This window comes from Oncorhynchus keta, chromosome 2, assembly GCF_023373465.1.
Source record: "Oncorhynchus keta strain PuntledgeMale-10-30-2019 chromosome 2, Oket_V2, whole genome shotgun sequence".
In the NCBI taxonomy this organism is placed as follows: Eukaryota; Metazoa; Chordata; class Actinopteri; order Salmoniformes; family Salmonidae; genus Oncorhynchus; species Oncorhynchus keta.
Window position 1 is genome coordinate 56,975,946 of NC_068422.1, and position 13,639 is coordinate 56,989,584.

At 42.1% G+C, this 13,639-nt stretch overlaps 1 pseudogene; it reads right to left on the bottom strand.

Annotated features, from left to right (window-relative positions):
- Positions 1-3,248: 3,248 nt before the first annotated feature.
- The window catches only part of LOC118362170 (protein arginine N-methyltransferase 3-like), a 75,676-nt pseudogene continuing 65,285 nt past the window's right edge, over positions 3,249-13,639 (bottom strand).

Consider the following 13,639-nt stretch of genomic DNA (forward strand, 5'->3'; position numbering starts at 1 on the left):
ATTGGGTCTTTTTTTTGATTAAATCGGTCCATATATAGCCTAGATATCGATCTATGAAGACTGTGTGATAAACGGAAAAAAAATGTGTTTCATAACGTAACGTCATTTTTTAAAATTCAAAAAGTCGACGATAAACTTTCACAAAACACTTCGAAATACTTTTGTAATGCAACTTTAGGTATTAGTACACGTTAATAAGCGATAAAATTCATCAGGAGGCGATGTCAATTCTATAGGTGTCCGTCTCGAAAAAATGTCTGGAGAGAGCTCGACCAAAACATCCGGTCGGAGACCGGAGGGAATCGGTTCCCTTGATTCGGTTAGACCAAGAATCAAAGCTGAATCAAATGGCAAGACTCTAGACAACTGCAACCTCGGCCTCATTTAATTCGGTTCACTTTGAACGATTCCTGGAAGTAGCGCAAGGATATTTATTTCCATTTTCAGTGATCAGATTTTCCTGCACTTTTCGATGAAACGCACGTTCTGTTATAGTCACGGCCGTGATTTAACCAGTTTTATAAACGTCTGAGTGTTTTCTATCCACACATACTAATCATATGCATATACTATATTCCTGGCCTGAGTAGCAGGGCGCTGAAATGTTGCGCGATTTTTAACAGAATGTTCGAAAAAGTAGAGGGTCGACTTAACAGGTTAAAGATAATCCTTTGTGTTCCTGTTTCATCTGGAGAAGATGTACGTTTTTCTTTGGAAGATTTTCATTGATTATGGTGGAGTGTTTGTGTTGACCAAATGCCCTCAATAGAGAACTGTGTTCAATCAAGAAAACCTACTCCTGACTCGTTTATTCCACCTTCCCGCTTTAGAGTGACACCCAATTACTTGGTCTGCTCGCAAATATTTAAATGTTTCTCTGATATACACTAACTGGACAAAACATTAGGAACACCTGCTCTTTCCATGACATACTGACCAGGTAAATCCAGGTGAAAGCTATGATTCCTTATTGATGTCACTTGTTAAATCCACTTCAATCAGTGTAGATGAAGTGGATTTTTAAGCTGACACAGCTAATACATAGATTGTGTATGTATGCCGAGACAACTGAGACATGGATTGTGTAGGTGTGCCATTCAGAGGGTGAATGGGCAAGACAAAATATTTAAGTCTCGTTGAACGGGGTATGGTAGTAGGTGCCAGGCGTACCGGTTTGTGTGTGTCAAGAACTGAAACACTACTGGATTTTTCACGCTCAACGGTTTCCTATGTGTATCAAGAATGGTCCCACCCAAAGGACATCTAGGCAATTTGACAACTGTGGGAAGCAGTGGAGTCAACATGGGCCAGCACCCCTATGGAATGCTTTCAACACCTTGTAGAGTCCAAATTTCGAGATATAGAGCTCTCTAAACTTAGAGAAAAGGTAATTCAGTACATGTGTTTTTTGGTTGATTATATTGTATATATCGTGTAGTCTAATTGTGTGAGAGGGTGTGGAAAACTAAATAGTAGATACTCCATGTGAAATCATACAAGCAGAAATTCATAATTAGTAAGGTGGGAAAAACATCAGATGTGATTTTAAGTAGAACTCTGAGGCCCTGCATTCCTGCCCAGTTAAAAACTCTGCACACAACAGGGGCGACTGTAAACTCAGTAACACACAGGGGGTTATGTTATGGGGGCTGCACCTAGGGGGTAAGGTGTTTGGTGTGACAGTCACCTGGTGGACAATGAGTGATGCTGACAAATAACCAGGGATGGGAGTTTAATAATTTTGCTCTTAATGTGCTCCAAAATGTCCCTGAAATTTCAGAGAGCACCTTCTGTCTGACTGGAAGGCCACTTTTTCCATTCAATTTAAATTTGATGGAGAGCAGGTGAAAGACGAATCAAACGGAAGTGAGTTTCCATCCACCTCTTCAGCAGTGAGAGACGCTGGTGTTAGAATGAATAAAAACATATAGGTAACCCTTCTCTTTCCAAACCAGATCTTTGAGGCTTTTGAAGTTAGGAAGCCCCAAAACTATCCCTATGTTATTTTTTTCCACCGAATCAACTATGGAATATAATGCATCACATTCTTTTTTTCACAGCAACCAGGGCAATACTCTAGTGGATATTATCAGCAAAGAATGGCCTTGGGAGTAATACAAGTCTTAAAACTAGTCTAAAGTAACTAGTCTTAAAAGGTTAAATAAATACTATTTTATCTCACCAAGGGGAAAATTGGTTACTTGGACTATAAGCTACTACATAGATATTGAATCACAAGTCTGAATTCAATTAAAGTTTAAAAATACAAAAATAAAAACAAGACAACCCCTTGAGATAATATCCTTCTGACTACAAAACAATGCAAAACCTTTAAAGCCTGACCCATGCTTTTTGACAGAGGTTTTCTGGGCCTACATATACAGGGAAAGGAGGAGTGATAAGAGTAAAAAAAAGGGGAGGACAGAGGGAGGGAGGGAGGGGGGGGGTATTTGTCTTCTGTGTGCGCGGCGCAGACGCAGGGGTTGTGCTGTTCATTTAATGCAAGGTTAGGCAGGCATCGCTGATGAATGGACTGTCGACAGGAGAACAAAAGCAGGCGCTCCATCACAGCGGACGAACGCTCTCGCTGACGCACATACAAGTACACGCGCACACGCGGTCCATTCTCTCCCTCACACATGTGGTCCACACGCAGGGTAGTAGTTACCAATAGTAAAATATCTAGGATTAAGCCCTTCTAAAATCCTAACTTTAGCCCATAAGGGGGAAAACATAAAACTGACTGACTAGTATCTATGGGAAATGTCTTCCAAATCCCACAGTCTGCCACTATCCACAATACCCCTGTGAAATACTAGTCAAACACAGAGACCCCCCTTAACCTATCAGAGATTCCGTTAATTGTAAAATTCAGTCAAATGTTCAGTCACACAAAAGCACTACAAAGTGAGACTTATAATTTCTCATTGCACCAGGCAATCCACACACCAAGAAATGGAACAAATTAAAAAGGTGGATATTTTAAATTATGGGGCAGAGAGAATAAAAAAAAAAAAGAGGATGTTTACAAATTCCATTAGATCCACAGGGCCGACAGAGCAGAGGCAGATAATAACCAGCTATTGATTCACTTTTAAAATAGTGGAGAGAGACACTGGTGCCACACTGCACAATGCTCTCAAAATACAATGGGCCACCAAAGACAAATCCCTTGCCAGAGTCCACCAGGGCTATTTCTGCTCTATATGTTCTCTGTGTGCAATTCGCAAAATGGCACCCTATTCCCTTCACAGCGCAACGCCTTTGACCAGAGCTCTATGCCGATCAGTCTGAGAACTTCCCAGAGGGGGAGACATGGTGACGAGCCACAGTGTGAGTGCCTGCCAGAACAGCATAGAATAGACTAGATGATAGATAGGTGGATGATAGTTCACCGTACAGAGTGAACTATCATCCACCCCCTGCCTAGTGCCTAAGATTGGTTCCGGAGAAGATTTAAACAAGGGGTCTCTGATTATGGTCTTGAAAGCAACTGGAAGTGTGGGCTTTTGCTGCACTAAGGCAAATGTTTAAAAAATAGTAATAATCTACTAATCACAGTTATCACCAAAAGACCAGTTTTATCAGGTGTGTTAGAGCTGTAAGTTGATTAATTTTGATTCTCCATTTGGTTAGAACGTACATTTTTCTTCTGCCCCCCTCCCACAACCCCATACACACAAAGCTTGTTGAGAGGCTCAGGGTCAGCCACATTGCAGCACACCTCAATGTAGAGCAATTTGGATTTTAGTGCACAACGACAGTGGTTTGTACTTGGGATAAGAGACAGCAGTTCCCAGTAGGAATGAAATGGCGCAAAAAAAAATTGAAATGGGGAGGTACTACCTGAAATTGTCCCATAAGAGTGCTCAATTTCTGCTGCAAAATAACAAGTTGAACATAACCCAAATGTCCACCACCCAATCTGTAGTTTTGACCTCATTAGAAATTGGAGAAGGCACCAAAATGTGCATATTTAACAAATATTAAATATGCATTAAATGTTTATAGTCAAGGTACAGCAAGAACACACCACATAAGTAACACGTTCTCCCTGGTATGACAAACTCCTTTCACACTCGATGCAACAATGCATGTAATCAGCCACACCTGGGGATCAGGAGGATTTTCTATCAATCACACTAGTGTACCACCCACCTGACCCTTCCTAGCCAATTAGTTGGCCCCATTTATCACCACACCTGTGATCAATCCTCACAGCTGACATCCTTGATTAAATCAGAAGATTGAGTTAGGCGTGCGTGTGTGTCTGTGTGTGCGACTCACCGTGCAGTCTGTAATCTTTAGGCAGAAGTCTGATGCAAACTCCAGCTCTGAGAGACACACTGTGTTACAATCAATCCTCTGGGAAGAGCAGTCCACAAACAAAAGATCAATACACACACACTTTCACATTCTGTAATCAAACAAAACAGGAAATTAGAACATGCTTTTGGTCTTATCAAGCAAGAAACAGAAGAACAGTGAATACAAGCAATATTCAGCGATAAAAGACAACTAAGCACTTGTACCTCAAGGTGATTGCTTTCCCCCTGTTCTTGAGTATAATTAACCAAAAACACAATACTTACCACAACAGAGGCCAAAACAAGAGGTTTGAAACCAAACAAAGGACTTTCATACTTAAAAAAAGTTGGTACATTACACAGGTACAACAACTAGGGACGGTTTTACACCCTTTTTCAATTTGACTTTCTAAAGCACATTCCTTAACATTCTTAGAAAAAAGCCATAACTGTTTTAACAGCGATTCACAATTCCCTGAGACAGGCTTTTAATTTTACGCCTTTCCGACCATCCTTAATGGAATGTTATTGGATCGTATCAGAGGGAGGAAATGGATGAGAATCCATGCAATTTGGGCCGAGGGGGAGCTGTCCATTTTTCACTGGAGGGGAGAAACTATCGATTAGAAGATTCAAATTCCATTATTTCACCCGCTCCGCTCGTTCATTATGGGAGAGACGTGGGAAAGAACATGCTACTTAACAAAGAGGAGGATGGGTAGAGGAAGGAGCGTCCACAGAAATGACAGAGAATATGACAAAAAAAAGGTATCCATGCTCTCATTTGTGTGTGTGATATAGAATGTCTGTTAGGAAACGCAATGTGTGTGTATATGGTGTATGTAAGTTCAGGATCTAAGAGGATGATTGTGTGTAGTGTGTGTGTATTAGTGAGTGTGTTGTTCTCTCCCTGCAGTGTGTGTGTGTGTGTGTGTGTGTGTGTGTGTGTGTGTGTGTGTGTGTGTGTGTGTGTGTGTGTGTGTGTGTGTGTGTGTGTGTGTGTGTGTGTGTGTGTGTGTGTGTGTGTGTGTGTGTGTGTGTGTGTGTGTGTGTGTGTGTGTGTGTGTGTGTGTGTGTGTGTGTGTGTGTGTGTGTGTGTGTGTGTTTTCTCCATTAGCTCAGTGAGTGGCTCTCCATTTGCAGGGGGGAGAGAGTAATGAAGTTTCCTAAAGAGGAACTTAAACAAGGATTAGACTTATCAATCACCCAGTGCTACAGCTCTGCCACACATGTACACACTCACACACACACACACAACCTGCCTCCAGGGACCTCTCTCTCTCTATGACTAACTCTCTACACCCACTCAATTACTGTAACCTTTTTCCTTTCTATATACCTCATGTGTGTGTGTGTGTGTGTGTGTGTACCTGTATGACTGCAGGCTTAGAGATGAGTGTCTGGTCGGAGAATCTGCACCACGGCCTCTGTTGCCACGGCCTTCTTCATGCACGCCATCTTGAACCCGTATATGTCATCCCAGAATGAAATACGGCCCTGGTGCTTCTCCATGTCGCCCACTGAAGCCAGGCTGATGGTGCAACGTTCTGAGTAGACTAAAAATACAGTAAGAGGGTGAGATGTATGGATAGAGTGAACATAGAGGAGAATAGTGATAGGGGAGTAGGGATGGGCATTTGAAATGATTTTACTATTCGAATATCAGGATTTTTTCCGGATAGTCAAAATTCAAAAAAATAAATAAATACACTGCTCAAAAAAAAAAAGGGAACACTAAAATAACACATCCTAGATCTGAATGAATGAAATATTCTTATTAAATATTTTTTTCTTTACATAGTTGAATGTGAAATCACGAAAAAAATTATCAATGGAAATCAAATTTATCAACCCATGGAGGTCTGGATTTGGAGTCACACTCAAAATTTAAGTGGAAAACCACACTACAGGCTGATCCAACTTTGATGTAATGTCCTTAAAACAAGTCAAAATGAGGCTCAGTAGTGTGTGTGGCCTCCACATGCCTGTATGACACCTGGGCATGCTCCTGATGAGGTGGCCGATGGTCTCCTGAGGGATCTCCTCCCAGACCTGGTGGATGGAGCGAGACATGATGTCCCAGATGTGCTCAATTGGATTCAGGTCTGGGGAACGGGCGGGCCAGTCCATAGCATCAATGCCTTCCTCTTGCAGGAACTGCTGACACACTCCAGCCACATGAGGTCTAGCATTGTCTTGCATTAGGAGGAACCCAGGGCCAACCGCACCAGCATATGGTCTCACAAGGGGTCTGAGGATCTCATCTCGGTACCTAATGGCAGTCAGGCTACCTCTGGCGAGCACATGGAGGGCTGTGCGGCCCCCCCAAAAAATGCCACCCCACACCATGACTGACCCACCGCCAAACCGGTCATGCTGGAGGATGTTGCAGGCAGCAGAACGTTCTCCACGGCGTCTCCAGACTCTGTCACGTCAGTCACATGTGCTCAGTGTGAACCTGCTTTCATCTGTGAAGAGAACAGGGCGCCAGTGGCGAATTTGCCAATCTTGGTGTTCTCTGGCAAATGCCAAACGTCCTGCACGGTGTTGGGCTGTAAGCACAACCCCCACCTGTGGACGTCGGGCCCTCATACCACCCTCATGGAGTCTGTTTCTGACCGTTTGAGCAGACACATGCACATTTGTGGCCTGCTGGAGGTCATTTTGCAGGGCTCTGGCAGTGCTCCTCCTGGTCCTCCTTGCACAAAGGCGGAGGTAGCGGTCCTGCTGCTGGGTTGTTTCCCTCCTACGGCCTCCTCTACGTCTCCTGATGTACTGGCCTGTCTCCTGGTAGCGCCTCCATGCTCTGGACACTACACTGACAGACACAGCAAACCTTCTTGCCATAGCTCGCATTGATGTGCCATCCTGGATGAGCTGCACTACCTGAGCCACTTGTGTGGGTTGTAGACTCCGTCTCATGCTACCACTAGAGTGAAAGCACTGGCATCATTCAGTGACCAAAACATCAGCCAGGAAGCATAGGAACTGAGAAGTGGACTGGTCACCACCTGCAGAACCACTCCTTTATTGGGGGTGTCTTGCTAATTGCCTATAATTTCCACCTGTTGTCTATTCTATTTGCACAACAGCATGTGCAATTTATTGTCAATCATTGTTGCTTCCTAAGTGGACAGTTTGATTTCACAGAAGTGTGATTGACTTGGAGTTACATTGTGTTGTTTAAGTATTCCCTTTATTATTTTGAGCAGTGTACATCACCAATCAAAATGACGCAAAATGCCGCAACAGCAAACAGTGTGCATTTGTTTTCAGGGTGTTATATTGGTCGTTTTTGACTAACAGTAGCCTAGGCTAACAGTAACAGTGAATGAAAAGTCTGACGTTCGCCATTATAGAACTGATTCTGAGTGTTTTGCATTGATCTGTTTCTTATGTTGTGGACCCGCTGTTGGTTCGTACCAGTACTAGGCTAATCGCTATTTGAAGTGAGGAAAATGTGCTATGATATTAAAATGCCTTTTCATGTAAAACACAACCCATGAACCATAGTCCATGACATAGAAAATTTGCTTGAAAATAAAACAATAATTTTGTGCGTCCTCAGAACTGTAGGCTACTTAACAGTGCGCAACTGTAAACAAAGCCACGTGTCGTCTGAAGCAGCAGTAACTCAGTGAGCTGTACATAACACAGTAGATTCTAAAGTTTGTTTTATTAAATTCATCATTTCAAATGTCATGGTATATCCTTGTGTGTGTAACTTTGCCAATTTAATTTAGACAAAGCTTTTCAATTGTTAAAAAGCTTTTCAATTGTTAAAAGTCCTAAAGAAAATACCAAAAAATGTATACTCACAGGTGTTGAAATTCTAACGTCTGTTCGGATATCCTGATATTCTATAACTGTGCCCATCCCTATAGGGGAGGGAGTGGAGATATATGGCCAAGTCCTGATACCCGTACTTGCATCCTAAATAGTAGGCTGTTTGGGTATGCCTTTTCCCCCTGATTCCACTGCTGAATCTGAATTTCTGACTTGCTACCAACGCTGCGGTTGCGTGCACTATCGGGACCTTTAATCATACTAATATCAATTACTATTCTGGTGTTGTGTGGGAAATCCTGAAGAGTCAGGATCTGGGGCTCACGCCCAGACACAGCTGTATGAAATCAGTGGTGTAAAGTACTTAAGTAAAAATACTTTAAAGTACTACTGAAGTAGTTTTTGGGCTTATCTGTACTTTACTTTATTACATATATATTTTTGCCAACTTTGACCTCACTACACTCCTAAATAAAATAATGTACTTTTTACTCCACACATTTTTCCTGACATCCAAAAGTACTTTTTGACAGGGAAATGGTCCAATTCACACACTTATCAAGAGAACATCCCTGGTCACCCCTTCTGCCTCTCATCTGCTGGACTCACTAAACACAAATACTTAGTTTGTAAATTATGTCTGAGTGTTGGAGCTGCTATCTGTCAACAACAAAAAAAGAGACAATTGTGATTTGATTACTTGTTACCATATTTAGCTTACCATATGTTTACCAATTTCTCATACCAGTTATAAATGAGGAAAGAAGGCAAGGAAGCTATTGCAAACATTACCCTAACAGTATGAAACACATTTGACTTGAATTTCACTCACATAATAAGAGACTCTGGTGTCCTAGTTGTTGTGGGTGTTGCACTCGGCATCCATTTCATAAAGCACCAGTAACGAGGATATCCATCAAATACCAGACCCTTATGGCCACTCTGTCCTACTTTTGACACTTTCTGTCAATACTGACCTTGTTTGTGACTCATGTTTATGACTGGGACAAAAATACAAAACACGCTTGTAGTAGAATCTGAGCCAAACCAGGCGCAGAAAAAAACGAAGACATTAAACCCCATCTGAATGCATTCTATAAACATTAAACCATGAATTTGAAATAAACATTAAACATGAGTCTTAATGTGTTTTGTAAACGTTAAACATCGGCTTGGTGATTTGGCCGAGGCTGAAGCGCTTGGGGCCACGGCTGTCCCCCCGTGGAGGGACATTACAGCCATATGCTAAAGTGCTAGAAATTAAGACAGATATAAAACCACTTCAAAGTTGTCACAGAATAACCTACTGTTACAAACACAATCTCAAAGAGCAGACTGTACATGACACACGCACACACACTGACTGGCGGGAAGCTACGGACCGCAGAATGTCTCGTTTTTAATACAACAACTGTTGTTCACTGTAGAACCCATTGTGAAATATGTGGACAAGAAACCATATACCATGTGTACACAGTGAGTGCTGAGGAAAACCGTGAACTCCTGACAACTACAGTGGGGAGAACAAGTATTTGATACACTGACGATTTTGCAGGTCTGTAATTTTTATCATAGGTACACTTCAACTGTGAGAGATGGAATCTAAAACAAAAATCCAGAAAATCACATTGTATGATTTTTAAGTAATTAATTTACATTTTATTTTGACCTTTTTTTAACCAGGCAAGTGAGTTAAGAACATATTCTTATTTTCAATGACAGCCTGAGTGGGTTAACTGCCTGTTCAGGGGCAGAACAACAGATTTGTACCTTGTCAGCTCAGGGGTTTGAACTCGCAACCTTCCGGTTACTAGTCCAACGCTCTAACCACTAGGCTACGCTGCCGCCCCATTGCATGACATTTATTATTATTATTTATTATTCAAGTATTTGATCACCTACCAACCAGTAAGAATTCCGGCTCTCACAGACCTGTTAATTTTTTTTAAAGAAACCCTCCTGTTCTCCACTCATTACCTGTATTAACTGCACCTGTTTGAACTTGCTACCTGTATAAAAGACACATGTCCACACACTCAATCAAACAGACTCCAACCTCTCCACAATGGCCAAGACCAGAGAGCTGTGTAAGGACATCAGGGATAAAATTGTAGACCTGCACAAGGTGGGGATGGGCTACAGGACAATAGGCAAGCAGCTTGGTGAGAAGGCAGCAACTGTTAGCGCAATTATTAGAAAATGGAAGAAGTTCAAGATGACGGTCAATCACCCTTGGTCTGGGGCTCCATGCAAGATCTCACCTCGTGGGGCATCAATGATCATGAGGAAGGTGAGGGATCAGTCCAGAACTACACGGCAGGACCTGGTCAATGACCTGAAGAGAGCTGGGACCACAGTCTCAAAGAAAACCATTAGTAACACACTACGCCGTCATGTATTGAAATCCTGCAGCGCACGCAAGGTCCCCCTGCTCAAGCCAGCGCATGTCCAGGCCCGTCTGAAGTTTGCCAATGACCATCTGGATGATCCAGAGGAGGAATGAGAGAAGGTCATGTGGTCGGATGAGACAAAAATAGAGCTTTTTGGAGGAAGGATGAGTACAACCTCCAGTTTCAACTGTTCTCCCTTATTATTATTCGACCATGCTGGTCATTTATGAACATTTTAACATCTTGGCCATGTTCTGTTATAATCTCCACCCGGCACAGCCAGAAGAGGAGTGGCCACCTCACAAGAGCGTCTGCTAAATGACTTAAATGTAAATGTAAATATGCTCTCTCTAATTCTCTCTTTATTTCTCTCTCTCGGAGGACCTGAGCCCTAGGACCATGCCCCAGGACTACCTGACATGATGACTCCTTGCTGTCCCCAGTCCACCTGACCGTGCTGCTGCTCCAGTTTTAACTGTTCTGCCTTATTATTATACGACCATGCTGGTCATTTATGAACATTTGAACATCTTGGCCATGTTCTGTTATAATCTCCACCCGGCACAGCCAGAAGAGGACTGGCCACCCCACATAGCCTGGTTCCTCTCTAGGTTTCTTCCTAGGTTTTGGCCTTTCTAGGGAGTTTTTCCTAGCCAACGTGCTTCTACACCTGCATTGCTTGCTGTTTGGGGTTTTAGGCTGGGTTTCTGTACAGCACTTTGAGATATCAGCTGATGTACGAAGGGCTATATAAATAAATTTGATTTGATTTGAACACCATCCCAACCGTGAAGCATGGAGGTGGAAACATCATTCTTTGGGGTTGCTTTTCTGCAAAGGGGACAGGACGACTGCACCGTTTTGAGGGGAGGATGGTTGGGGCAATGTATTGCAAGATCTTGGCCGACAACCTCCTTCCCTCAGTAAGAGCATTGAAGATGGGTCGTGGCTGGGTCTTCCAGCATGACAATGACCCAAAACACACAGCCAGGTCAACTAAGGAGTGGCTCCGTAAGAAGCATCTCACGGTCCTGGAGTGGCCTAGCCAGTCTCCAGACCTGAACCCAATAGAAAATCTTTGGAGGGAGCTGAAAGTCCGTATTGCCCAGCGACAGCCCCGAAACCTGAAGGATCTGGAGAAGGTCTGTATGGAGGAGTGGGCCAAAATCCCTGCTGCAGTGTGTGCAAACCTGGTCAAGAACTACAGGAAACGTATGATCTCTGTAATTGCAAACAAAGGTTTCTGTACCAAATATTAGGTTTGGCTTTTCTGATGTATCAAATACTTATGTAATGCAATAAATTGCTAATGAATTACTTAAAAATCATACAATGTGATTTTCTGGATTTTTGTTTTAGATTCCATCTCTCACAGTTGAAGTGTACCTATGATAAAAATTACAGACCTCTACATGCTTTGTAAGTAGGGTAAACCTGCAAAATCTGCAGTGTATCAAATACTTATTCTCCCCACTGTATAGACTGTTTTTGTTCAATGCTTTGGTGCTGCAAACGGATACATGCACATTATTTTTTAAATAAAGGAAAGATGACAAGAAAACAGTAGTATGTAGTTGGGTTGGGTGGCAAGAATGCTTCAAGAGATGAGATCTTGTTAACATGTAGAATTTACAATGCAACATTTTTTAAAATTAATTTAAAAGAAAACGGTCGAGCTACAGTTGAAGTGAAACTTTTTGAACCGAACTCACAGTACCTTTAAGAGTATTCATTTGGTTATTTATTAATTTGGTCGTACTAATTTAAGCAACTAAAACATGTCATACTACCGTAATTCTGAATTTGTTTTAATTGACACATTCCTAAATAATAATAATTAGGCCAAAAGGTGTCAGGAAACACCTGAAAGGATGACATCCTTTGTTTTTCCACATTTGCTTTACTATGTTTTAAGCTGCATCTCGCAAACAAAATCCCTGAAGTTCCTGTAATGCAACATAAAACAACACGATATGTTATTGTGACTGCTGTATATATTCCACCCTAGGACAATAAAAACAAGAAGTTGGAACTGAACGAGGCTATGAACAAGCACCACCTTGTTGCTGGTGTTTTTAATTCCGCGACATTAAGACAATTAATGCCCAACTTTCATCAACACGTTTCCTTTGCAACTAGGGGCGATAAAGTCCTAGATCGCTGATACTCTACCCTCAAGCAAGTAACAAAGCCTTCCCTCGTTTCCCTTCTGCAAATCAGATCATGACTCTATACGACTGCTTTCTGTTTACAAGCAGAAGTGAACGATATAAGAAAGATCAGGTAACTATTATAAAAACAAGTCATTTTTTTTACATGTATTTATTACCTTATTTTACTAAATAATAAACTGAACTATCTACCATTAATTTTTAACTGGCGTCCTAGATCAAAACAGATAACGCCATTGTTGCATCAGTCTCATCTTTCAATAGAGTGGTCATAATATTTTGTAGGACAAACCTTTCAGATACTACAGATGTTTTTGTGAGAAAACAGATTTTTGGGATGTCTCATGGTCTGACAAAACGCCGCTTTAGCTTTTCCACCTTTTACCGCCGATGCGGAAGGGGTGGTGGATTGAGACGCGGCCCATGCAAAAAAAAAACGATATCTTTATCGCTTAAACAGGTGGATTTCCATGGGGATTTTTGTATTATGTTAATTAGATTTCCGTAGGGGCGTAGAAATTGTAAGCTAAGGGTCAATCAGCTTCTTCATATGCCACAACAGTCAGGTGAATGGATTATCTTGTAAAAGGAGAAATGCTAACTAACGGGGATGTAAACAAATTTGAGAGACATGGAACATTTCTGGGATCTTTTATTTCAGCTCATGAAACATGGGACCAACAATTTATGTTCAGTATAGGAACAGGGTGGAATCCTATTACACAAGCTCCGATGCCCGAAGCATGTGGCAGGGGCTACAGTCCACTGCAGGATTACAAGATAACCAACCTGGCCTCCAAATACACCTCTGCTGTCTTCAATCAGGATCTCAGCAATCACTGCCTCATTGCTTGCGTCCGTAACGGGTCTGCGATCAAACGACCACCCCTCATCACTGTCAAACGCTCCCTAAAACATTTCAGTGAGAAGGCCTTTCTAATCAACCTGGCCTGGGTATCCTGGAAGGATATTGACCTCATTCCGT